Raw genomic sequence first — 16,925 nt, 5'->3', positions numbered from 1 at the left:
TTCCCCTAAAAACTGTTTTAAAAGCTAATTTGACTGAACTTATTATAATAATTATTATTAATAGAAATTAAAAAAAAGCAAACATTTACACAATGAAAATAAAACTTTCAATATGAAACATTTTAAAGAGATAACTTAATAATTATATACAATATATCTATTTGTTAATGTTTGGTTTGCAGTAAATACATATAGAAGTTTAAAGTAATTGAAGAGAATGTCCTAAATACAACATTTAAGGCAGTAACTGCGTAATTTAATTCACTGTGTAAGCTCATACTTAACTAAATTATTACGAAACGGGTTCAACCAAATGAATATGAGTCATAATAGTATTTTTCTAGGACATGTTTATTTATATAAAAGAGAAATATTCTCTTATTTATATAAAAACAATTGGTTTTTGGAAGTTTAATTTGTGAAATTAATAACACTAATCCTATGAAATATAGTTTACAAATAAGAATTGTAAAGAATTGATGTTGTTATTAATTAATATAATAAAAAGCAATACTTTACAAATTAATAAAATATAAAATTAAAACACATATTAATATTAAATAGTTAAGATATGTTATAAAAGTAAGACAACAACTTTAAATAGATTCATCCACTATAATTGGTCAATAAAAAATTAACCATCCATTTAGTGAGTTCGAGATATAAAAAAGACATAAACACTATTATAAATTTAAGGTAAAAATAAATAAAGATCGCAAATTTATTTTTATGAATTGGATAAGAGAACATGTGTTTGAGGAAGTTTCAAGAAAATGAGAAACAGTGTACTATAAAATATAATTAACTAGCTGTTTCCCGCGGCTTCACACGCTTTTCGTAAGCGTTACTCGTGTATGTGCACTTCTGGCTCAAGTAAATTATATTTCCAACGCCGATGTAGAGTTTGCTTTGTTGCCACGATCAAGAAAATCTGTATATGTTTATAGCCATTGTACACGTACATGTGTTTTATTATAAAGTGGTCTAGCACTCAAGCTTTAAGTTCAACCACAACTTTATCTTCAAGACAAATATACATCATAACTTAGCGCCTTCAAATAGTATTTGGCTATTAAATATTAGTAACTGTCTCGTAATTGCAGTTTATAATGTGCAGGCGCTTTGAAAACTATTATCTATGGCAACGCCACCTGGAGGCGAGTTACATCAATAAACATAGCACAGAAACCTTCTTCGTGGAAAAAATATATTTACATACAAATTTTCGTAATGATCGGTCAAATAGTTTACGATTCCATAAAGGACAAACACACAAACATTCATTTATATATATATATAGATTTAGAATTAAATCTAGTTAGTAGATATATAATTTTGTTGGATTTGTTTAAGAATATAAACGTATTAAGTACCTTAAGCAGGCAACCTTTTTGGATACTTTGCAAGAACTTTAAGTAGTGTTATTGGTTACAAGAATACATTGTAAAGTCAATTTGAAAACAGCAATGACATCTTAGGTACTTGACATTGATTATGCTTAAGTAGTGAAGAGTTTGTAAACATTTTTTTATCAAGCATTGTGCAGATCAGATGAGAATTCCCTAAGATTTCTGGTGAACTGCAAATCTGACATAAATAACTCACAAGCAATAAGCTATACAATTTTAATGTTCACACCAAAAATCTCTAACTACAGTAAACCTGTACTATTTAGAGGATCAAAATCAATGTAAACAGTAAAATATATTGCACCTGTACTTGTTTCAACTACACTCTTTTTATTGTTTTAGCATTGTAGATGAGCAATTATGTTTTGTGTTATTTGCTTTCAAGTCAGTATAAATAGTATTAATACTTAACAAAATGGAATATATGGATTTTCTTAATTATTGTTCATAGGTCTGTAACACATTAAACGGAAAAGTGTCAATAACAAGTTGAAAAGCTTGAGATTATAATGTTGATTTTGATTAGCATTGCTTGTTTATTTTTACTTCAAATACATATTTACTGTTTTTAAATAACAAAATCAATGTCAGCATTTCCTGTGGTATCACAGCGTGTCATCTGATGACTGATTGTCTTTAGCTCTCCACTTTAGCTTGTGCGGGTGTGCTCTTGACTTCTGTGTAGTGACAATGCCTGAGTTTATTTTCTCCCATCTGGGCTTCAAACGAACAGTTGAAAATAAAAAAAAATATTAAGTATATAATTGATGCCCAGGAGTAGAACAAATAAAACGCCACTACATACTCAGTAAGAAGCAGTGCAGTAGCACAAGATACCTGCATAACCACAGGTAATTGGAGAACGTTCCATCTTGGACTTATTGGAGTTATTGAAAATGGTTACACCTTCTGTTGCTAAACATGGTACCATAATGAGAGAAGGTACAGCACCTCACAAAAAAGTAATGGTAACATTGCTGTATTTAGCTACAGGCCAAAATCTAGAAATTAGTTTATTACCATACATTCTTGAACTTGTGCTTGCTTAACAAACCTGAAGAAGACCAATTTAAATCCTTGAAACGTGTGTTCTATCCTTATAACACATAACAATGGCAAGAGTCCGAAATCTTGTTCTTTTAGATCAACCATCATAAACTAATAACTTTAAACAAAAAAATATATTTGTCTTAAAACCAAACATTAGACATAAATAAATGTTAAATCAGTGAAATTTAGCTGAAAGTAAACTAATTTGTCTCTAGCTGTCAGGGCATCAGACAGTGATATAACTATTATTTATGTCTGAAGGTCAGTTTTATGTGTCAAACTAAAAAAAATTATAATTAGAGTAAAATATGATTGTTTCATATATTTAATCCTTTTTCCTTTCAATCATTGCAAAAATAAGTATCTTAAGAGAAGTTCTTTGATCAATTGAGACATTTATCAAGACAAACTAGGTTGTGTGCTTATACAATGCAAATTGACTCTAGATTATTAGACAAAGCAATAAAGAACTCTCACAAAATAAATAAAATTTGTTCTGTAAAATTGTTTATTTACTAAATAAACCCTGTAGGAAGTACAAACAATACACGTTTATCCATAGGTATGTTAAAAAAATGATCCTGTACATTCAATTAAGATATTTAAAAAAATATTATCTACCCTCATGAAAAGGAAGAGTGGCTTCTTAAAAACAGATATGAATGTATATTGATGCTTTTCTTTACAGGCTCAAAGCACCATTGGTAACTGTCTCAGCAAATATTCGTTACTTTGTGTCTACTTTTCTGAGCACTGTTTTTCCGAACACATTTGACTGAGCTTTCTTGTTTGAATAGAGTTGTTGTCTCACCAAAAGCTGAATTTGGTCAAAAGAGGTAGTTATGCTAAGCTTGTAAGCGGTGGGAAGGGGAAAACATGAGCCTTAGTTGGTGGAATTCACCACATACGTATAGTTCCACCTCAAGAGAATGATCTGAAGGCCAGGTCTCAATAGCTTACCATCCGGTCAACAATCTGCCTCAAGAAAACACAAAAAACTTTCAGTCCAGGACTGTACAGTCCAGACCTAGAAGCCTGTATGGTGGGTCTAAGGAGACAAGGGTTCTCATATACTGGATGAAACCTGGTCGGCCATAAGCATGACATCACTCATCAAACACATTCTGATTCCTTTCTGAGCACAATGCTCTGCTCTGTTTCTCACTGCGTTGTAACATTTTACACTATTTTTGTTGCATTGAGTTCTATTTTTAATATTATGGTTTTTATATAGTTAGCTTTAGGATGGTGAAATACTTAAGCAAACACCAAAACTGTAGTAATGTACCTACTTTTCATATATTGAACCTTCATATCAGTATAGTTTCACTGCCGCTCTGTACTGCGTGATCTTGAGTACTCTCAACCTGATTCTGTGCCTTAAGTCATCTGCCACAGTAAATCCGTGATACCTTAGGATAAATTAATAGTTATTTATTTTAACCTAGTTTTTACTGTTATTATGTAAATTGTTACTTTCAAAGTGTCTATCTATTATTATTAATGAACAAAACAGTTACTACAGTAAATGAAAGTTTGAAACAGTTTAGAAAAAGTTATTTGTAATTCATTTAGTTAGCGAAAAACATAATCAATCAAAACAACATTCATTGTTTTGTCCCTTGTGAAATAGAGTGTAACAAACTGTATGTATGTTTAAAACCATTCCAATTAGACTTACTTTGTATAAACTAAGTTATTAAATCTTAAAGTTTACATGAGTGGGAGTTTTTACAGAGACTAGGATATAAATATTCTGTTTACAAACAAAGAATAAAATTAAACATATAATGAAATTTTGGTATCAGCTGAAATGTTCTAATCTAAATTTCAATTTATATTTACAACGTAATTTTTTGTATATAATTTATATCCTTTTTGAGAATAACACTTTGTCAAAATCTCAAAGGATTGTAGAAGTCTTTTTCTTTTATTCTTATAAGAAGCTTCTGCGCATTTATTTTTTGTATACATACATAATATATATATATATATATATATATATATATATATATATATCTTCAAGACAATAAGTAAGAAGATATTATTAAACAATTTCTATAAAATTCTATATTATAGACCCATCTCGTTACTGAGCAATATTTCAAAGATTTTTTGAGAACGCAATAAATTATAGGTTAACAACATTTTTAGGAATAAAAAACTAATATGTGAGCAGTATGGTTTTACGAAAAACAGAAGCACTTAATTAGCTCTCACATCCTTTGTCAATAGTGCTTCAAGGGCTTTTGATGAGTCACAGTCTACAGCAGGTATTTTTTGTGACTTATCCAAGGCATGTGACTGTGTAAATCTTACTGCTCTTGTCTAAATTATCTCAAATTGGAATTAAAGGAAAAACATTAAATTATTTAGAATCATATTTAAAAGACAGAAATCAAAGTCAATCAAACTATCATGAATCATAACTCTTAAAATTGTCTAATTGGGAAAATACAATTTGTGGTGTTCCACAGGGTTCAATTTTAGGTCCAATTCTTTTTCTAGTCTACATTAATAATTTACTGATTGACTTTCCAAATACTAATTTTATTTTATTTGCTGATGATACAAATATACTAATTCAAGAAAACATCATACCAAGTATGGAATCAATCGTAAGAATTCTAAATCAACTTGTTGAATAGTTTAATTCTGTTGGATTGTTATTAAATCAAACTGAAACAAATGTAATGCATTAAAAAAAACTGTAACAATGTCTTGAAATATTGCATATTAAAACTAATTGATTCACATACGTACGTTTTAGGACTGAAAATTCATAAAAATTTCATGTTAATTATCTAATAAACAAACTAAGTTTTTTTTTGCTTTGCAATGAAAATATTAGCATATTTAGTATCTATTTCTACTTGTATATTTGTATACTATGTCTATGTACAATTGATTCTGAAATACGGTATTGTACTCTGGCGTTCATCTCCTGATTTTGATAAAGTATTCATAGCCCAAAAAACTGTTCTGAGAGTCAATGGTTGGTGCAAACTTTAGAGAGAGCTGTCGACCGCTATTTAGAAAATCTAAAATACTCACACTACCAGGTTTATATATTTTTGAATTGTTGAACTTAGTTCATAAAAATCCAAACAGCTTTGACCAATACAAATATCAGCATAATCATAATACTAGACAAAAATCTTCTTGCCTTTCCAATTCATAAAACTTCTTTATTCGAAAAAACTTATATGGGTATTCGCTTATATAATTGTTTACTTTTATCACTAAAAGAGCTTAAAAATAATAATTTTCAAAATAGTATTAAAAACCTCCTCAGAGAAAAAGCTTATTACAGTGTAAATGAAATGCTGAAACATTTTTAAAACAATAACTAATCAATTTAAAAATCCCAACCCATGAAATTATTCATTATTACACCATTTTATCCCTTCAGTCTATATAAAATAAGGATGATTTGTTATTCTTTATAGACATAATACAATATGGACAATACATGCAGTACATACTGTAACACTTGTATTTTAGTTATACTTAAAAAACTTGACAATGCACCTGTTTGTATTACTTATGTAACAGAGACGGATTTATAAATATTTTGCTCTTAGGCACTGTTCTGACTGCCGCCCCTTGAAACATGCCACATTTGTCACAAAGTCATTATTTCAATAAAAAATTAAATGTTACGATTTCATAAACGGGTGTTCATAAAAACACCAAGATTTACTTTATTCATATTTTAATTACATTTAAAAGGTGTATACTTTTACTAATTAAAAATGTATTTGGAGAATATTTAATTATTAGTTTTAGTATATTTTAATTAAGCACTGTTTCTCTAAATTATAATTTTATAATTAGTTAATTTAGTACGTAATTTATTTAACGTTAATCTGTAATAGATATTGATTTGAACACGTAGTAGCATTTCGTAGTAAGAAGACAGAGTGAGAGAGAAAGAAAGAGGGTCAGGCAATGCTTACCTCTATAGGCGCAATACCTAAAATAACCAGGCGTACTGACGCCACCTCTCAGTCCTTGTTCAGATGTCCAGTTTAATGTATCTGCTATAAGCAATTTATCAACCCACAGCATTAGGCGGTTTTTAAGGGTTCCCCCTCTTAATATCAGTATACTTAAACCTCTCTAAAATTTTTAAACATTATTATATCTCAAAACCCCTTTTTCAATCCCTTCAACCTGTGATTGTGCAATGATATAAGCAACATGACTTCTGAAGACTTCCATGTGCGACTACCGTGACTGTTGTGTGTGAACTGATAATGTGCGTTATTCGTTCGTCAACTTTACTCTCAACAAGTGTTACATATCTTTAACCTCTTTGGACACTCTCCCTGATGTGGACTCGGACTCAAACTACTGGTGACAGAGTGAACTATGGTCCTCCGAAATAAGGTACTGTTAACCCATTTCAACTATACCCTATAATTACATAGCTCTTATTATTCTTATTTAATATGTCTGCCCTAACGAAACAGTATTCTTAAAATACTGTAATATGAATTAACAAAAATAAACCAACGTATCAATGATTCTTACTTAAGGAAGTTTTTCTTATGTTTCTTTACATTGGTTTCCTCCTACTTTTAATCACTGCAAACTCTTCTATTTGGTCTTTAAATTTTATTTGATCGCCGTTCAAAAGTTCAGCCTCGATGTGTAGAAGAGCCAACGAGTTCAGTTTTTCTTCATTCATTCTGGATCTAAGGCAAGATTTTATTCTTTTTAATACAGAAAATGAACGCTCTGCCGAGCAGTTATATTGGGAAATGTCAGTTGGAGATTTTAACCTCTTATGAGCTTTATCATCGATAAAGGGTTGTCCTTAACACCGCCACTCTTCAGAAGGCCAGAGAAGTGTATACACACATTTTAAAATAATTTTTCTAGATAATTTTCATAACGATACAAGTTTTTCAGTCCGCTCAATAATATGTTCAGCTGAAGACAACGATAGATTGTTGAAAAATGAGAACCTATCCGCAATAACGCGAAAACGTTCTTGCCCCTCAGTAAAGCTGACTTGAGTTCATCGAGAAGAACATAAAATGTTTCTACTCTAAATTTATCACGGCCTGTAAGAATGATTTAGTTTTCATTGGATTTTCCTTTTTTCTGACGTTTGTAGCTTGTTTCATACTCTACATCACACCGTTTCTTGCCCTTTTCTTCATACACAAAATGTTTCTAAGAGAGTCAATGAAAATGACCAATAAGTCATGAGGAGTTTATCTAACTCCTCTCTCTAGAGCAGTTAGGACAAACGAATTATACTAATGGAACGCGCTCTGGGCCGGAGAAACCGAGCCGAAATCCTGGCCTGCGTTCCGAGTCTGCAGGCGCTGGAAATGGGCAAGAACCATAGAGCACAGAATAGAAATTTCTATTCTGTGCTCTATGGCAAGAACTCACTCCGCCCATATGGCAGGCATTATTGTAATGATCTAAAGGCCATGTCACACTGCCGTGGCGTCGCGTCCGTCCATCCATAGTATGAACGTCCGCGTATGCCGCGACGGTCTCGAATCCCGTCAAACTACCAGACACGCGTCCGCGTCCGCGGCCAACGGCACGTCTTTCTAGGAGTTACTTATGCATTTCAACTACTTTGAATTTGTTTAGTTATACACTGATAGTGGAATTAATAGTTTGTTATAGCTCTACAAAATTAATTTATTGTTCTGTAGCGTATTCATTAATAATTATTATTATCAAAATTATATTTTCATTATTACATGCAATACTATTTCTATTATGAACTAATTAGGGCATTCAATACTTTGATATATCTCTTTAAAACTATTGGTTTTTATATATAAGATGCACTTGAAAGGATTATTTTGTAATTTTTGTGTTAGTGTTTTCAGTTTTGTAATAAGTCTTTATGTTTTTAAAATAAGGCCTATTTAATTTTGTTATAGATCAAACATAATATGAAAAATAACAAATAAAATGATTGCATATAAACATGACACCAGAGTATTCATTAACCCTAGAACTGGCGGTCATTTCATCCTGGAGTGTCGGGCTGTTTTAGAGCTTCGCGCAAGGGTTTTTTAAACAAATTATTAAAAATATAAAATAAAAGGAGTAGGCAGTGGCAAGAGCGCGCGGTGCCCCGGTGAGAGAGTTGGGGAGGTGCTTTATGCGCATGCGCGAGCCTTCGTAGCATCGCCGACGTCGTCGACGTCGGCCAAGGATCGCTCCAGCCGCATAGCGCAGCAGACGGTGGCCGACGCGACGAACGTTGCGCCACGTCGGTTATGTCAGTGTGACTTGTCCTATTTGACAACATGGTTAGCGATTATTTTAAAAATCCATCCGCAGATGGACGGACGCGACGCCACGGCAGTGTGACATGGCCTTAACATCACTTTAAAACGCCTTCTAGACTTAATAATATTGTTAGATACCACAATATATTTATTATTACAAATGTTAATAACTGCTTTTTACCGTGGACTTTTATTTTTAATTAAAAAAACAGATTTTTGTACAATATCAAAATAACAGATTTTTACTTGGTATTTTACTTATAAAGTCGGAAACGAAGATTACAGACATTAAAATATTTCCCAGGTAAAAAAAACAACTTTTTTATTGACAGTATTTTATTTCAAAGTATACTACATAAAATGTACAATCATGACATACTTAACCTACGTGTTAGAAAATAAAATTATTTTTACCAATGTTTGCCTTATTCCTAAGTTGGATTTTTTTGTAATGTCAAAAGTTTTCTGTTTTGCGATGTGATGAGATATTGTTTAAAAAATAGTTTAGTCACAGTTTTAATTAAAAATAACTCGTGGCCTCCAGTGAATTCGTCATTAGTTAAATGCCCCTTAAAAACACTACCAATAAACTGGTTACAAACTCTCAATGTCAATTCAGAAGTGGTCGCATTTGTTTGATATAACTTGAGCAAATAACAATATTTTACATTTTTCAATACATCATCACTTTATCTAATTAATTTACCCTTAGATTTTAAATCAATAAAAAGTGAATGCGTTCTAAGATCAGAATCATTGGCATGGAGTACAGAACTACAATCGTTACATTTAATACATTTTTCAATACGTCTTACAATGACGCGACAAATATCGTATACAATTTCATCCTTAAAACTAGAACTATCATAATTTTCCATGATATACATAGCACTCTCAATTTCATCATCTAAAGACAAATCCAAATCACACTTATCATGACCTAACTCAAGAAGGCCGAGGTGTGAATTAGGATCAAATTCAAGGCAGTTGCTATTCTAAGAAGCTCTGACACTATTTCGGAACATCAGTTGTCTTACTACCCAAGTGAACTGTTTAGTATTTGGATTATTATTTTTTCCACCCCTACTTCGAACACAGGAGAAAAATAATTCTTAATGGTCTTGGCTATACTTATACGCTAACAAATACTTAAAATCATCTAAAACTAACAATCTGTCTCGTAAAATACAAAAACTCTTGATATTACTTAAAAACCATAAAGCAAACGTTTTCCTTACGTGGTCCAACACCGATAGTTCTCCAATTTTAAGTTTGGACAAATAATTTTCTGCTCTTTTTAACATTTCGTCATCTTTTTTTGTTTTCTAATTTTATAGAACCCTTAAAGCCTCTTCCGAATGGATCTCTACTGTTCAAATAATCAAAAAGATTATCAATTATTCTTACGAATTCAACGGTTGGTAAACAGTCTGTAAGTTGTTAAGTTCTTCTATATATTTAAAGCAAATCCTCCCTGACTTAGATTCCATAATTTTCATATCCGCTAGAGCATTTCGTGCAAGTTTTAACATGTGTTGAGGATCCAAAATAGCACAAATATAATAATTAATGGCATCAAGTTTAAAAAATGGCGTTTTAGTGAATTTACAACCTAAATGCTTTAAAGCACTGAGATTAGTGCTTGTACTGTCAAGGTCATACTTTAAACATTCACGCTCACTTCACTAAGTTTTAGTATAGCCACTTTAATCAGCTGCGACGTTAAATTTATAAAGTTTTATTTACAAAAATTACTTGTGAAAAAAGTGGCAGGCATTAATCCATCTAGACGTGCCGTTGTGCGCAGCGCAACTCTTCACTACGTTACGGAATAACAAACATTACCAACAACAAAAACTAGTTGAGCTGAACACGAAGAGTAACCAACAAAACAAAATCTCGCGTTAAAACAACGAGTCGTGTTTCGGCATGAAAAGGCGTGATGCCGTATCGTCCCGTTGATCGCCGCACAACTCGGTGAGTCCTTGCCCACTTTAAGCGCCTGCAAGTCCATAGATACACCCGCAACCCCCAGCTGTGTGAGACCGGAAAACCCAACATGTGGCTTATGGGCAGTGCGCGTTCTAGTAGTATAGTTCGTTGGTTAGGACACATAACCTAGGGACGTGTATACATTTTGTAAAGTTTGACTAACTTGTTCAAATCTGCCCAATATGTCGGTCAAAAGGTCAATCATAATCATGGTTTCAAATCTGTTCAGGCATTTCAGGAGTCCCGTTGCTTCACTCCTAACCAGAGGTTTTTTGTTAGTGTCCTCTTCATATGTCTCCCAACTCAGAATTGCATTTTCTAGGTTATCACATAGAGCTTTACATGCACTTTCACGAGCACTTCACCTTGTTTCTGACAAACCCTTGAGAGTTTTACTTTTACTTTGAGTAAAGCTAAGTAGACATTCCCATCTCTTAATAGATGGAACGACAAATGTGTAGATGTTCTGAATTAGGTTAAAAAGTGCATGCTTCTGGACAGCAACTTGCAGCTCATGTGCCCACAAGGGACAAATAATGCTTCAGGAGTTTCATCTTTTATCCTAGCTTGCAAGCCGCTGTATACACCTAACATGTTGCTTGCATTATCGTACGACTGTCCTCTGCAATTGGTTAAGTCAATGGAGTTTAAAGTTAACGCAGACATTACTGATCTGGCTAACTCCTTAGATTTGTGTCCCGTATTCGGTAAAAACAAGAGATCGTTCAATAGGAATGCCTTTTTCTTTAACAAACCTCAAAACAAATGACAATTGGTCATTGTGGTTTATGTCAGAAGTTGAGTCCACTAATGGATTAATACTTGACCTGTTTCACCTCGTTAATTATTAAATATTTTACTTTAGAAGATAACAGTTTAACTACTTCATTACAAATAAATGATGAAAGATACTATGTTCTCCCTGAACCTGGATTACCAAGTTTTCGTATTTGTTCAGCAAGGAAAGGGCCGAATTCGGCTGTCAATTCTAAGGATATCATGTACTCGCCGTTGTCTATCGACCCAAATATCTCACCCGATCCTCGAAATGGACGTCCTCTGCTTGCTAGCGTTTTCACGACAGCAAACACACTCTCTAAAACGTGTATCCAATATTTCCGTTCAGTTTAAACTTAAGAATCCAATTGACTTTCAAGCTTTATAAACTCCTCTTTTACGGGTTAATAACGCTAATTCTGAGTTCTTGTGAATTTTCATGGGCGGACAAAATCGCTCCGATATTTTTTCCAGTCTGAAACACATTCCCTGGGTAATATGGAATCTGCTTGATGAGAACCAAATAATCTGCGGGAAGCGCAAAATACCGAACCTGTGCTTTTTGAATACACAAAGTAACCACTTGATATAGTTTCTCCATTCATTAGATTCCTATTAATAATATGTTTGTTTAGATATCTTATTTTATTACCAACTTCCCTTTTTGAGTTTTGAAAGTCATCATCACAACCTTTGTTCTGGTTTATCCCCTGCTTTAATAATATATCAATTGTAGCATCATTTATCTTCCATTTAGTGGGGTCGTCACTTACAGTAAAGATTTGTCCAGTTTTTTTTGTGAAACTATAATATCGCTAACTTGTAAAACGGCGTCAACGTTGTTCAGTTCGTTATCACTTCTCACTTCAAAACGTTCCGGTTCATCGACACTTGTTTCTTGATCGCCATTTCCACTGTCTGGAGCCCTATCTGACCCGATGTGTTGTTGCCATGACGAGCAGCCTTCCCCACTTCCACTAGGTTCATCAAGAGTTTAAAAAAACTGTCCATTTTTGTATAAGTTTTTAACAGGTTAGTTTCTTTTTCTTTCTTTTCACTCGTAAACTGTAGAGTATAAGTAAAAACCGTGCTAAGTGCCAAAAATTAAGAAATTGAGTTTAGTATCAAAATGTGTGCTATAAGCCAACCCCAATACAGTGTAAACCGGGCTATGTCGAGAAAAATCAATAATTCGTTCAAATCCTTGCCGCTAGAATGCGCATGGGCTATGTTCAAGGGTGACATCAGTAAAAACCGAGTCAAGTGCCGCGCGCAACACACGCCAGACTACTCGTGATTTGCAGGTTATGTTTGTTGCCACAGGCATTCTAACCACTGTATGAGGAGTGTGTGTTACCGCTTTACATTGTGATTAGATTGAGTTTGTGTTATCCATAATGGATGTGCCTTTAGTATTACCGAAGTGTAAGAGACGAGCAAAGGGTGCAGCATCTTGTTTGTTGAATGGAGTCTTGAACAAAATAACCCACAAAAAAGTTGATTGTTTGGAGCGACAACTGTGGGGGACAAAATAAAAAACAAAATGTTGCTGTTTTTATGGAATTATTCAGTTTGTCGTGGTATCTCTGATGAAATTGAACATAAATATCTTGTGTCAGGCCATTCATATCTTTCTTGTGATCGAGACTTTGCGCTCATCGAGAAAGTAGGTGTGAAGTCCCACTAGACATAGTTCAAATTCTTGTAAGTGCCTCCCACAAAAAGCAATTTTTTGCCACACTTATGGATGAAGATGACTTTTTTGATTTTAAGGAAAGTAGTAACAATTGTCTGAATACAAAGAAATTGGAAATATCCAAAGTCCAATGGCTAAAAATTACAAGAACAAAACCAAGTAGTATTTGTAAAAAAATCATGGACTGATACTGAAACTTGGCTTGAAATAAATGTGTTCAAAAAGGGAGTTAAGGAAGGGGACATCTTGCAAAACCTATCCACTTTGCAAAAAATAAACCGATTAACTAAAGAAAAATAAGAATACCTGAAAAAGATGATACCTTACCTCAAAGAAGAGAACAAAGACTTTTATAATAATTTAACTGCATAGAAGTTTCAGTGTTCCTGACTGTTAACTTTAGTTTAGTGTATAATATACTATTGAGTATTTGAGTAAAAGTTTAAAATAATTAAACTGGTATAACATTATAATATTGTTTGTCTTTTTAACCTGTATTATTTTTTAACTACATGTTTGCTTACGCTTTCATTTTTCTGGTTTTTTAGTAACATTTGTTTGGTACTTAGCCCTCTTTTTACATCAGTAAGTTGTGACATAGCCCGAAGTAAATGTGGCACTTAGCCCGGTTTTTACCTCAGTAAGTTGTGACATACCCCTTTTCAAAAAAAGTTGAATTCAATTTTTTTTTTCTTTACTGTTGCCATGGTATATAATGCATTCTTCCACTGATACTATTAGTAGTGATGTATATTTTTTATTTAATATATTACAGTTAAAAAATATTTAATTATGACAGTTATATGCACTTTTCATTGATTATCTCAAAAGTAACTTTTTGGCACTTAGCCCGGTTTTTACTTATACTCTACAAACTTACAATAACTCGAACCACTTAGTTTTCTTCGTTTATCACTTATTATTATTATTATTATCAACGAGCAAAACAAAATAACTATTAGGCTAACGTAAAACTAAATCGAAACTTAAGACGCATGACACATTACAAATTATGAGGCCAAACACAACTGAATGCCAATTAAAAAATATCTACTTGACAGACACAAGTCACTGAACACTTATTTAAGGTGATCTATTTGATAGACAGTATTGCCAACCGTTAAATTTACAGCTTAAAATATACATCATGCAGTAAAATAATAGCCTTCAGTAGTTTTGTAATAATAATCTGCACGTTTGAACGGAAAGGTTAGAAAATGAATTGCATTACTGTAATTATGTTTTTGGTTTACGTTCAATATTGCAAAGCGAGCGCTCCTTGACTGCCGTTTTCAGCCGCCGCCGCCGTACCGACATGACAGTCGGGCCAGCCGGCACGGCGCGGCGGCATCCCTCAGGCCGTGCCGCCCCTAGGCATTTTCCTAGTGTGGCTAGTGGGAAATCCGTCCCTGGATAGAATGCAATATGCCAGCCATCAAAGCAATAATAGTTATTTATTCGTGGCCGTTCGACGGGGTGGCATTTTGACAGACAATAACAGGATGGAGTGACTACTAGCCTACACTGGATGTTAAATCAAAGCTTCAAAACTTTTAATCACAATAATCTTTAAATTGTTTTAAACAATGAATTTCACATTTATGACATTAACCAATCCTTACATTTATTTATTTTGGCAGTCTGGATGATTTATGTAGACTAGGAACTTTAATTCGTGTTAGAAAACAACTTATGGACAATCAACGTTGGAAATCATGAATAACCTCATCAAAAATGCTGAATGAATTTATATAAAGGTTTGTAACTTACTTGATAAAAATAATAAAGTAACTCGAACACGAACAAGTTTAATCTGATAAAATTGTTTAACTGGTTACACACGTATCAGTCGTAATTCATGCCGAAGTTTTTTGCTGTTAACACCGCTTCAATGTTTTGCTCACACAATTGAAATATTGAAATTTTCGATCTCGTTGTGGAGAGCCATCTTCAATCAACAGAAATGTTAAATTACCAATTATACATATCCGTTTGTACAGTTGAGTTGAAAGGGATAAGCTTTATTGTGATTGGCTGAAGATTAACCTCCCAATAACCAAGATGACAACAGTGATCATTATAACTTTTTATCACAGGCTGCCAGCTTCTGACACTATCTTGTTCGTTGAAGTTGTTTTCTTTCTTGATTGTTTCTATGGGTTACATTATTATCTTTAGATAACATAAGGGAATTCTTGTCGAACAAAAGTAGTTGTTAGATTTGAAATTGTTAGGCTGGGCGCACACAGGAGGAGCATTCTGTCTGAGACAAGCGTCGCGAGTCATTTTGACTCCACAAATTGGTCGGACACCTACTTCTACTTGCATTTCAATGGGCTGGCGCACAGACAGCTAGGGAGCGCATGACGCGAGGCGCCTCGTGACGTCGCGAGTCACTCGAAACAGTGTCAGACTGCTAGTGGAAATTATGCCTCGCGACAGCCGTCGCAGACAATAGAGTCCGCGCTTGCCATGATCTGTGTTTTGCTTCAGTTGTGCATTGAGAGGCTGGTCTACTAGTGGTTTGTGAAGTGTTCCGTCCCGCGAAGCTGTCAACAAAATGTCAATGACCCTACCTTGTATATATATTTTAGAAACGATAACATGTTGCCTGTTCAGATGTGTGTTGATTATGGGTAATGATATTCACAATTACAATTACAATACAAGAAACAAATCTAAATACCGTTCTCATCAACACCGGTTAAATTTGTTTAAAAAATCTTCCTGCACATGCAGGTATTTGTTTGTACAGTAAATTACCTAATGAATTACAAAACACATGTCATGTGAAACAATTCAAATCGAAATTAAAAGAGTTTTTGTTGGTAAATGCTTTTTATAGTGTGGATGAGTTTATGTACCAATAATAATAATTGGGAAATAATACCACAATTTAATTCAATATTTATAGGCTATATAGGTATGTTTTTTTTACGAAAAACGTATCCCAGACGATACATTAGGCTATTCAATTACTATTGTTAGGTTAGTATTTCCAAATCTTTTGTGTCAGTAGCATTGCAATGCAATTTTTTGTATAAGCAATAAAATGTTGTATTGTACTGTACCTTAAAGTAATGAAAAGTCTTTCCTCCGCTGTTATACTTTTACGGCAGTTCGTATTCTTCTTCGTAATGTGGTCTTGAACTATGTCCAACAGTTCCTCAAATCTCTTTACAATCATTCTGCAATAGTTGTAAAACGTTTCTGGAAAACTCTGTAATTCTGATATAAGAGATTTCACATCCCTCTTTTCATTAATTGGGTGAACCCAATGCTTCCTTTCTGGAGGCATATCCAACATTTTTACAAACTCCCATAAGCACAATGCAACATTTACTTCTTCAGCACTCATGTTGTACGTGTTGCTACGCCAAAGTGTAACGCACCAACTAATTTTTTATTTAACTCTCGAGTCAAAATGGTGCTTGTCCGGAGGTAGGCTACCGCACACTGGAGGAGCAAACTGTCAAAATGCTTCCAACAAAATGACTCGCGACGCTTGTCTCAGACAGAATGCTCCTCCAGTGTGCGCCCAGCCTTACACTATAGCAGATTTTTCTGTATCCTGACGTATCTTGAGTCTAATATGTTTACTCACACGTGTAGATATCAACCTTTTGTTTCCTCAGTGTAGATTACATGGAATGTCGTAGACACGAAGCGTAGTGGAATCGTATCGTTTACTGATCTGAAACATTCTTTATTTTTGCGCTTGCTTAAATG

The sequence above is a fragment of the Homalodisca vitripennis genome, chromosome 1 (genome assembly GCF_021130785.1).
Source record: "Homalodisca vitripennis isolate AUS2020 chromosome 1, UT_GWSS_2.1, whole genome shotgun sequence".
NCBI lineage: Eukaryota > Metazoa > Arthropoda > Insecta > Hemiptera > Cicadellidae > Homalodisca > Homalodisca vitripennis.
This window is presented reverse-complemented; position numbering follows the sequence as displayed.